The sequence below is a fragment of the Bos grunniens genome, chromosome 28 (genome assembly GCF_055505025.1).
Source record: "Bos grunniens cultivar Pamir isolate PY7600 chromosome 28, Bosgru_T2T1.0, whole genome shotgun sequence".
Classification (NCBI taxonomy): domain Eukaryota; kingdom Metazoa; phylum Chordata; class Mammalia; order Artiodactyla; family Bovidae; genus Bos; species Bos grunniens.
In genome coordinates this window covers 43,567,107-43,577,194 of record NC_141192.1, presented here as the reverse complement: position 1 = coordinate 43,577,194, position 10,088 = coordinate 43,567,107, and the positions used below count along the sequence as shown (strand labels likewise).

Sequence of the window (10,088 nt, the reverse complement as noted above, 5' to 3'; positions counted from 1 at the left end):
ACATAATATAACAACAGGTACCTTACTGTCAGCATAACACAAGGAAGGATAAGGCAGGGGATGAAAGCACAAGAAGCGAGCACTTCTCCATCCTTCAGGAGAAGGGTGTCACAAGTGTCTCCACACCAGGCAGGCAGAGCCCATAGGAGCACAGAAGGCAAACACTTTCAAACTGTGGTGCTAGAGAAGACTCTTGAGGGTCCCTTGGAGAGCAAGGAGATCAAACCAGTCAATCTTACAGGGAATCAACCCTGAATATTAATTGGAAGGGCTGATGCTGAAGCTGAAGCTCCAATACTGTGGCCACCGGATGCAAAGACCTGACTCACTAGAAAGATTCATGCTGGGAAAAATTGAGGGCAAGAGGAGAAGGGGGTGACAGAGGATGAGATGGTTGGATGGCTTCACTGATAGAAAGGACATGAGTTTGAGGACACTCAGGGAGATAGTGAAGGACACAGAAGCCTGGCATGATGCAGTTCATGGGGTGCCAAAGAGTCAGACATGACTTAGCAACTGAACAATAGGAGGCAAATGAATGGAAACGCAGCCTGTGGAGTCTAGTCTCTCCACTCCCAGCCCCAGAGCCGCAGGTCCCAATCTACCAGCCCTAATGTGCATATCAGGACACCAAGAAGAAGACACACAGACCCTGCCTTAGGAAGCCAGACCCCCTGTTGGGATCACACAGCATGGTCACATAGTCATTAAGGACTCAGCCCCTCCTCCACACTCACGTCCCCTGTCCTCACAAAGACATCCACAGGTCACTACATGGAGCTTTCTGGGGCACTTGTGAATAGTAGAAACTTCAATGGTAAAAGGAGAGGAGAAGACACAGATGGGAGCATGATCATGGGGCTCTACAAATTACCAAAGACCTGAGGTCCTTAATACTTAGGATTTTGAAAAAGGTTTCTTAATGTGTAAATGGAGAAAGGAGGCCCATTGAGTAAATAGTGTTGGGACAATTTGGCATCCAACTGGAAAACAAAGCTGGATACCTATGTAAGGAAACACAACCAAAAGCAATTAGATACATTAAGAACTTACATTTGAAAGGGAAAACTTACAACTCTAAGGACAATTTTTCACGAGGGAATATCTTTTTTTCTTAATAGAAGTATAGTTGACTTAATAAGTTGTGTTAGTTGCACAAGCATAGCAAAGTGACTCAGTGATTCAGTGATACAGTATATGAGGTGATTCTTCAAAGAAAATTCACTCTCTTTGGGAGGCCCCTGGGCAATGACCACTACTCAGAACAACTGACAGTCCTGAAACCCAGAGCAGCACATCGTGGTGCTCAGTGGGTGTTTGTTGACTGAATAAATGACTGTAATCAGACACTGAAAGCAAGCCTTGAGGCTGGGAGGAGATCCCCAATCCTGTCTTCAAACAGGAGGTCTCTCCTTTTTGGTATGGGTGAGTGAAATAGGGTTTGGAAAGGGAAACGATGTGTTACAAATTATCTGGTAAACCAAGGACATGTGAGAAGAGGATGTGAGCAGGCACATCCCAGGAAACTGAGCACAGAGGACGCAGCAGCTGCACCCTAACTCCTGCTTGTGGGCATCACACTGTCTCTAACTCTGGAAGCAGGGTGAACAGGGCACAGGTTTCCTGGAGAGGATGGTCATATGACCTCAACCTGGCCTATTAGCATGTTTCACCCCTCCCTGGGCATTGTGATTGGCTCTGAGCTGGGCAAATGACCAATCAGGACTCAGGGCAGACCTCCTGCGGGAATCCTGGGGAAGAGGAGCTTTATTTCTGTTTGGAGCAGGGCAAAGGTCAGCCTGTGGCAGTTGGTGGGGCTATGAGGTCAGCCTGTGGCAGTTGGTGGGGACGTGAGTTCAGCCTGTGGTAGTTGGAGGGGATGGGAGGTAGCTGCAGCAGTTGGTGGCCATCTTGCTCCCATAAAGGCAGAGACCCCTGCAGGAGGACGACAGAAGTATGCAGAGCTGAGAAGTTGGGGAGAGAGAATTTCCGCTCAGGTCCTTGAGATCCAGGTACAGTCCTGCCAGAAACTGTCTGCCTGTGGACCTCTTAGTTATTTAAGTCATTTCCTCCTGCTTGTTGACTTGCTTATTTAAGCCACTATGGGTTTTCTATAACCGCTTTCCAAAAAATTGTGACTCTTCCTTTCAGCTGGCTAAGTAGAGTCCAGAGAACTGCAACAGTGTGGGTTTTGTCTAGTTTCAGGGAAGAAATTCCAGATAACATTGCAAGACTTTAATCTGGAGATCTGAATGAACTCAAGCAGTATTTGTTGGGGCCAGCTATTAACTCTAGGATTCCCCTAATTAGTTCTCACAGGGTTAGTCCTGTTAAGGTAGCAACACCTGTCCCCAATTAGAGGACAAGATGGAGGTTCAGAGAAGGGAGGTAGCCAGACTACAGCAAGGAGGTGTGCAGCCAACAGAACCCCTGCTCCTTGAACTCTGGGAAGCCACATGGTTGGAGCTTGTCCATGTGAAGGCGCTAAGGCACCCAGCCCCACACTGGCTGCTGTGGGGGGGCCTAAGGATTGGAAACTGCCATGTGGCTGCTCTGTCACTCACAAAAGCAACTCACACTGAAGGTAGCGAGACCTTACTTCACCACAACCACCCCCTCCTGACTCCTTCAGCTCTGTACCCTCACTCTTGCTTTGCATGACAATTACAGAATCACGTTCATGTGACCACATAGGCAGTCTCTGGCTCACTGGCTCTCATCTGGAGCTGTTACAGGGGAGGCCAAGAGCTTTTGCCACTGCCCCCACCAGGGGACTTCCTCTTTGGGGCCTTCGGGGCTGTATTCCCCTCTTGCACTCCAGAGGACTTTTCCAGAATATACAGGGAACTTCACTCAGTTTAACAGGAGGCATCCATCACTGTCCTTTTCATGTCTCCCTTGAAACTCGGCTCCGGTCCTCCTTTCTCCACTATGTAGCCTCCCGTGGTGCCACAGGAGAGACCAAACTGACAATGAATTGACAGCACAGGAAGGTAACTGAGAAGTGAGATCTGACAGCTGGGAAGCTCAGCTTACAAGGGACCTCTCTCTCCACGCTATAGAGGCTGTAGAAGCCCCCAGGGTTTGGAAGCAGTGCTTGGGCCAAACTGAATCCACAGGCCTTTTGACAGCTCAGGTTTCCAGCCGCGGGGTGGGGTGAGGTTCCTGAGGTTCTGAAGGCCCACTATGTGCAGGCTCAGGGTGCACAAAGAAGAGAGGGCAGAGCCTCCTGGAAGGCGCTCACAGACCACATATAGACAAGTCAGCCGGGCCGCAAGTCATAGAGCCTGAGCTGCTTTCGTGGGTGAAAGGTGTGGAGCAGAGGCAGAGACCCAAGTCTGCCCGGGGAACTGCTTAAGGAGAGAGAAATTTCAACCGAGATTTGAGGTTGTATCAGTTAGTTACACCTTTGGCTGAGGTGAGTGGGAACAATGTGGGGGAGAAATGGGGAGACCAGACCATGCAGGAACTGCAGGCTCTGTGGGGGTGTTTGCACTGCGTGCAAGGAGGCACAGCTGGTGAGGATCAGGGGTTTGGGCCCCGACGCTGTGCAGAAATTAAGCCGGCGAGCCCTGAGGAGGGTCTCCCTGTAGATGCACAGGCAGGGAAGGCTGCTCTGAGGAGGTGATGTTTCAGATGAGCCTTGTGTGGACCACTTCTACCTTCTGTCAACTTGATGCTTTGCTTTTGCAAGACGCCCCCTGTTCTGAGGCACTTCAACTTGGCCCCCCATCCCCGCCTGTCAGTCCCCCTCCCCTCACAGAGGAGTCCTTCCAGGGCCCACTGATTTGTGTTTTTTTTTTTTTTTGCGGGGGTTGGGGTGGCGGGGGGGGGCTGCATCCTATGGCTTGTAGGATCTTATTACCAGACCAGAGATCAAACCCAGGCCCCTGGCAGAGAAAATGCCCAGTCCTAACCCCTGCACACCAAGGGATTCCCCCAAGGCCCACTATTCAAATACAATCCAACCTCCTCTTTAACTGGACTCATACTCCAAGCCACTGTCTACCTGCCCTGCTCCCCAGCATCAGGTTCCAGGACACTCAGGGTCCCCTCACCCCAGAGACCGTGAAGTTGCTCAGCCCGGCAAGTCCTTAGCCTGCTCACTCTGCCTGCTGTTCCCTTCTCAGCAACATGATGAAGGTTCCCTCCGTCCACAGGTCCGGCTCCTCCGCCTCCTGCTCTCCCCATGCTCCCTGCATGGTAAAGCCCCTCTTCCAGGACTGTGAGGAGAAACTTTCATTTCAGTGGCGGTTGTTTCCTGATTGGTTAGCCTTACTGACCCTCAAAGTTTCCACTAAATATTCTATTTTAAACCAGCCAACAAGACACTTTGCAGACAGAGTAAACAAATGAAGAACAAGTGAACTACACACCCTTTTACAAAATCAAGTGGTAATACCTTAATATGTATTGGAATTCCTTTTCCCATAAAATCACAGGCTCCATCAGGGTGGAGGGCATATAAAAATCATGTAGTCAGGACCAGACTCCTATGACGTCCTAACTACCCATCTCCCCACACTGAGGGCTCGGGCCCAGGCTTGACCGAACCCCAGTCTCTGACTTAAAACTGAGTGGAATTTGGCTGGTTTTTCCAATTAAGCTTTTACAGTTGTCAGCTTAGCAGGAAAGTCCTCGGTTCCAACTCATCTGTCCGGCAATAATCAATCTGCACCACACATGAGATAGCCTTTTCCCCGAGTTATTTGGTTAGAATCCGCAGATGGTAACAGGGAAAATGTCACTGTTTCAAAACAAGCTGTGTCTCTGGGAGGGAGTGGGGGTGGTGCCCTGGAATGTATCTCTCCTGAATCTTTTAGTTATTAGATTTCCAGAGAAGCCCGCAGAGGGGATAGTGGGCTGGAGCTGAGCTGGGCTATCCCCCATGGTCCTGAGGGGGGAAACATCAGACAGCTGTGGTCCTGGGAGCAGCCTGACCCTGGGAGCCACAGGTAAGATCCCCTCCAAGCCTGCTGTCCAGCTTAGGATAAGGCTCAGCAGCTGTAACTCGGGGCTCATGGCTGAGGGGCAAAGGGAAGCTGGCCCCCCTCGCACTGGGTCAGGAGGCGGACAGTCCAGGGCTGGTCCGGAGCTTCCTGTCCCTGATGCCCTTCAATCCAGAGGAGTTGCTTTGTCCACAGGGCAGAATAAGCTCCAACCTCAGAGCTGACGTTTCCAGATCAGGACAGAGGGAGAAGCAGAAAGGGCCTGCTTCTCTCTCCCAGGACACATTCTAGAGTTTGTGCGAATCACTCCCATCCCCCTGGAGGGAGAGGTTGGTCACACAAGCAGCCTCGATGAAGAGTAGCCGGGAAATCTGTAGTCCTGGGCGGCCAGTGACCAGATAAAGGAGGGTTTCTGGTGACCTGGGAGTGGACAAGGTACTGGGAGCCCTTGGATGCCTCAGCCCACCGCCTCTAATGCTCCCTCCCACCACCCAACCCATCTCTACCCTGAGCTCACATTTTATGAGATTGTCCATTAGGTCAACTGTATTAAGGAATTAATAATTCAGGAAACAGTTGAAGATCATGGGAAAGTGGGTGCTTCTTGTGAGATTTGCTGGCAAATTGCTGATGGGGCTCCCTCACCGACACTGAGGCTTTCTCCCCACCCTCTTCCTGCAGAGCCCACTGGGCACTGGCAGCCCGAGACATCTCGTCCAGTGGAAGATGACTGTGTCCCACCCTGCTCATGGGTGCCCTGCTCTTTAATACAAAACCCACACCCTCCCTGTGGGACCGTGATGGACAAATAAAGTGATGAGGCAGCCGTGGCTCAGCCAGCCCCAACCCACACCTCACAGAAGAGGAGACAGTCTGTGAGCACAACGTTCCATCATCAGAGTCAACTACTTTCCAGCCCTGAGGTGGGGATGTTTCAGTTTGGAGACACAGAGCACAGAGCACCGGTGTGGATGGTCCTGGAAGCAAGGGGGCCGGCTCAGCCCCCTCTCCCCAGCTTGGCTCCTGAACTCTGTCCTGTGTGTGCCTGACACTCCAGCTTCCTCCTGCCAGATGGCCTGCTCTCCGGTCCCTGTGGTCACACCCACATATCAGGACAACTCCCCCACCATGTGGAAGGGGAGATCCTGACTTCTGCATGAGAGTCAGGAAACTCAGCTGCACCAGTACCTGACCACACCACCCACAGGCTTTCATGGGACTTTACCCTGTTTATGCTTCCCGGTGGCTCAGACGGTAAAGCGTCTGCCTGCAATGTGGGAGCCCCAGGTTCAATCCCTGGGTTGGGAAGATCCACTGGAGAAGGAAATGGCAATGCGCTCCAGCACTCTTGCCTGGAAAATCCCATGGACGGAGGAGCCTGATAGACTACAGTCCATGGGGTCGCAAAGAGTCAGACACGACTGAGCAACTTCACTTTCGCTTTCACTTTATCCCATTTATGGGCATCTCAGTCATGATTAACACAGGCCCCAGGGACCAAAATTCCCCTCAGCCCTTCTGAAGATGTTGGGTAATGTCAGTGCAGGGAGGTCATACACGTTTTCTGCATCTCGGCCCTGCAGCACAGCAACTGTTGCTGTTGGGAGTCATTGTCCTAATTCTCTCAGTTGTCTTTGCATTTAGTTCTGATTTACTTCTAGTACCACATGACTGCACGCTTCTTAGACTGGAAAATACACAGCCTGAATTCTGTGCAGCAAGGATGCAAAACAGAGTGTGATCCACCTTTCTGGAGCATCAAGTTTATCAAGAGGAATTGGAAGAACCAAAGAGTTGACAAGAACTCTCCGCCTCCCCTTCTCACATGCAGGACAGAAGAGTGGGGTAGGGAGACACGCCCGGGAGAGGCAGTCCAGTCTCTGCAGTTTCAGGTGAGAGCCGAGGGGTGGGCCTGCAGCCCGGCGGGCCCTCTTCTGCTCGCCCAGACTGCTGCAGACCATCCTCTGACCTGGCCAGGGTTTTGGATACGATGCTTCTGAAGGCCGTGGAGGTGTGGGATACCCTCCTGATTTGAATCTTGTCAGAGGATTCGACCCCTCAATCACTGCCAGGGACTGCATCCTGGCGTTTCATCGTGGGGCATCCTTGGACTTTACCTGGGCTCCGTTTGTTACGCTGCCTCTTGCTGGGCAGACTATTATAAATCTGCATATTTTCCGGTGAACCCTGCTCTTTCTGGCTGTGGCCAGAGGAAAGTGTCTGGGGACACTCTCAGGCTGCCCAGCGTGGGAGGAGCTCCTGGTGTTGGACACACCCAGGGGCAGCTGCTTCCCTCTGGGACTTCAGTCCTGCTGCTGGTGCTGCTGGCGGAGGGAAGGCCTCAGGGCCACACAGGGCGCTCGCTGGGGATGGCGGGCCTCTGCTCCAGGCCGGGTGGAGACCAGCAGGCTCCCTCATCTTCTGCTCTGACTTCTGGTCCTTGTGCAGTTGTACGTTCTCTCCCTGGTTGAGCCACGTGGTATGAGTGTGGACACCTCAGGCCTTGGAGAAAGCTCAAGTTATGGCTGCTGAGGTCAGTGGAAGGGGAGAGCCTTGCAGTGATGGAGCAGCCCTCCACCTTGTGTTCCCCTGAGCTCACAGTGCAATGCCTGCTGCCTGTTCCCTGAGTCATGGATCAGGTCCCACCTCCACACCAGAGACCTTACCACTGTAACCCCTGGGTCCTTGTCACAGGGTGGCACACAGAATGGCCTGAGTGGCTCCTTCTGGCCCAAGTTCACCCATGGAGGCCTCATCAGTCATTTAAGGTGCTCTTGTCACTGGGGTTGAGGGCCGTAATTTTAGCAAATTCTTTCTCTGATGACAGACACAGGGGAACAGGTTGTTGCCCTACGAGGATCACAGCCACAGCTCTGAGAAGTCATGTCCCCCAAAAGGCAGGGTCCCGGTCACCATGGAGTAGAGAACTACTCCCAGACTCCACACATCCACCGCAGGGCAGTAGGAGCCCTGTCCCAAGAAGAATTCTCAGGCAGCGTAAGTGCAGCTGCCATAGAAAGTGTTGAGCTTCCCACTCTCATCACACTCGTTGCTGAGGCCAAAGTCTGTGATTTTCACGTACTAGTCGGTGTCAAAGAGGAGGTTCCCTGGCTTCAGGTCCCAGCGCAGGACGTGCCCCTGGTGGCCGTGCTGCGGGGCAGAGAGCAGCTGTCCCAGTGGCCTCGGGTGTCAGCCTCTGTCATATCCCATGGTCCTCCAAATGGCTACATGTCCCCCTCACTGAGGCCCTCCATCCAGGAACAAGATCTCCTCTGTGTCAATCACCTCCAGTAGTTTGACGATATTTTCATGGTTTAGAGCCTTCATACTATTCACTTCCCAGAAGAGTCCTGGAGGCTGGAGGAGTTCTGCTGACTCTTCCTAATGACCTTTATGGCCAACTCTGTCCCAGTCAGAACGTACTGGGCCAGCTTTGGCAAATCAACCTTTACCAATAATGTAAAGAATCGCAGTTCTCAATAGAAGCCTTGTCCCCTGAGATGGCTGTGAGTGAGGCCCAGCATCATGGTGATCTGCTGACTACACTGACTGCCAGCACTAACTAGCAATGCTAACTGTGCTAACTATGCTAACTATACTCCTGCAGCACGGAGTCCTCCAGGTTGGAGTGAAAGGCTCTGGATAGCAGCTCAAAATGTTATGAAGAGATAAAGATCTCTGGTAAAAGTAGATAGACAAGCAATTAGAAAATTTACTATTGTAACTGTGGTTTGTAGCTCCACTATTTTATTTTCTCTCTGATAGATGAGATTAATAAAAAGAATTAAGCACCATTTTTAGTGTGGTTATGAGTTACTACTGTTGTTCAGTCACTAAACCGTGTCCAGTTCTCTGTGACCTCATGTGCCAGGAGCCAGCAAGAGGCATTCCACTTGTGACAAAGGTCACGAGAAAGGAGGCTCGGCATATGCAAAGGCAGGATCGAGCCTCAGGAGTCCCCCTGGATATTCTCGAGCATCTACCCCCAAAAAACCAGAGTCTGCCTACTTTACTGCTTTGTGCTCTCACCTCTGACTTTACTGGGGGGTGTCCCCCACCACCATCTCGCTCTCTCTGTCAAAGAGTTAACTTACAGCTCCAATTAATAAAGTTCCTGGGCAATTAGGAGTGTTTAGATCCAAACCCCTCAGATAGCTCTCTAACTCACCTGACAAGTTTACCCGGACTCTACAGCTATGCATACGATTGTTTACAGTCTCCCAGCCTCGAGAGGCATGGGAAGCTTAAGATATTCAAATAGCTTAGAGCCTCTCAGAGAGTTAGAAACTGTCAGAATAAAACTAGTAAAAGATTTCATTGATGAGCCAATGCTTGCTGCCAAGTTTCCACATCCCCTGTATTGTATCCTTGAATGTGTATTAATTAATATAGTTGGTATGTAGAAAAAATAAGTAGTGGCCTTGGTGCTAGCAACTTTAGACCCTTAAGGTAATAAATTCTGTCCTTTGTTGTAAACCCATTACGCCTCTGCCCTATAGGAATGCAATTTTATCTAACACCTTCGGAAGATGGCGCCAAACCTTAAAATAATTACTCTTAGAGAAAATAAGTCTTTGTCAAGAATCATAAAATGTTAATAGGCCTTCTGGCCAGAAGATGATGTAAATCACCTAAACCATTTGTATATGATAAATTTGCAGGATAGAAACCCTGGTTTTTGATAAGGATCAAAGACTGCTGACTTTGCATCCCCTATTATCCTCCATGTGTAACTTAGGGTATAAAAACCCCTGTTGAAAATAAAGCTACGGGCCTTGCTCGCCAAAGCTTGGTCTCCCCATGTCATTCTTCTCCTTAACTTCCAGCTGAGTCTCCATCTGGAGCACGGAGGTCCTCTGCGACCATTTATTTGCCTGGGCTTCTAAGACCCACTCGAGAAGGTGTCTAAGGTGGGGCACCTTCCTCTATTCAAGAGGGTGCCTGCGGCCTCCATAGTCAGAGCTAACCTGGTGTCACAGGTTATATTGATTTTCCACATAAACCAAGCTACTCAGCCTCTTTTCTCCACTGAATTTTCCTACTGAGCTATCCTCATTCTATTACTCTTTATATCTTTGATGAATATTTAAATAGTCGCCGACGCCGTCTCCCCTTCGAATACCCTGGATCAGCCGGGAC

General features: G+C 50.8%; 1 long non-coding RNA gene across 2 annotated transcripts; it reads left to right on the top strand.

The window, feature by feature from the left end:
* The first annotated feature begins 1,769 nt into the window (after positions 1-1,769).
* Positions 1,770-8,743, top strand: LOC147343276 (uncharacterized). 2 transcript variants are annotated; one of them, XR_015156603.1, is made up of 3 exons: positions 1,799-2,012; positions 4,824-4,955; positions 5,631-8,743. It is a non-coding gene; the product is annotated as an uncharacterized LOC147343276 (long non-coding RNA). The 2 variants fall into 2 exon arrangements; XR_015156602.1 differs by lacking the exon at positions 4,824-4,955 and having other exon boundaries at positions 1,770-2,012.
* Positions 8,744-10,088: the final 1,345 nt, after the last annotated feature.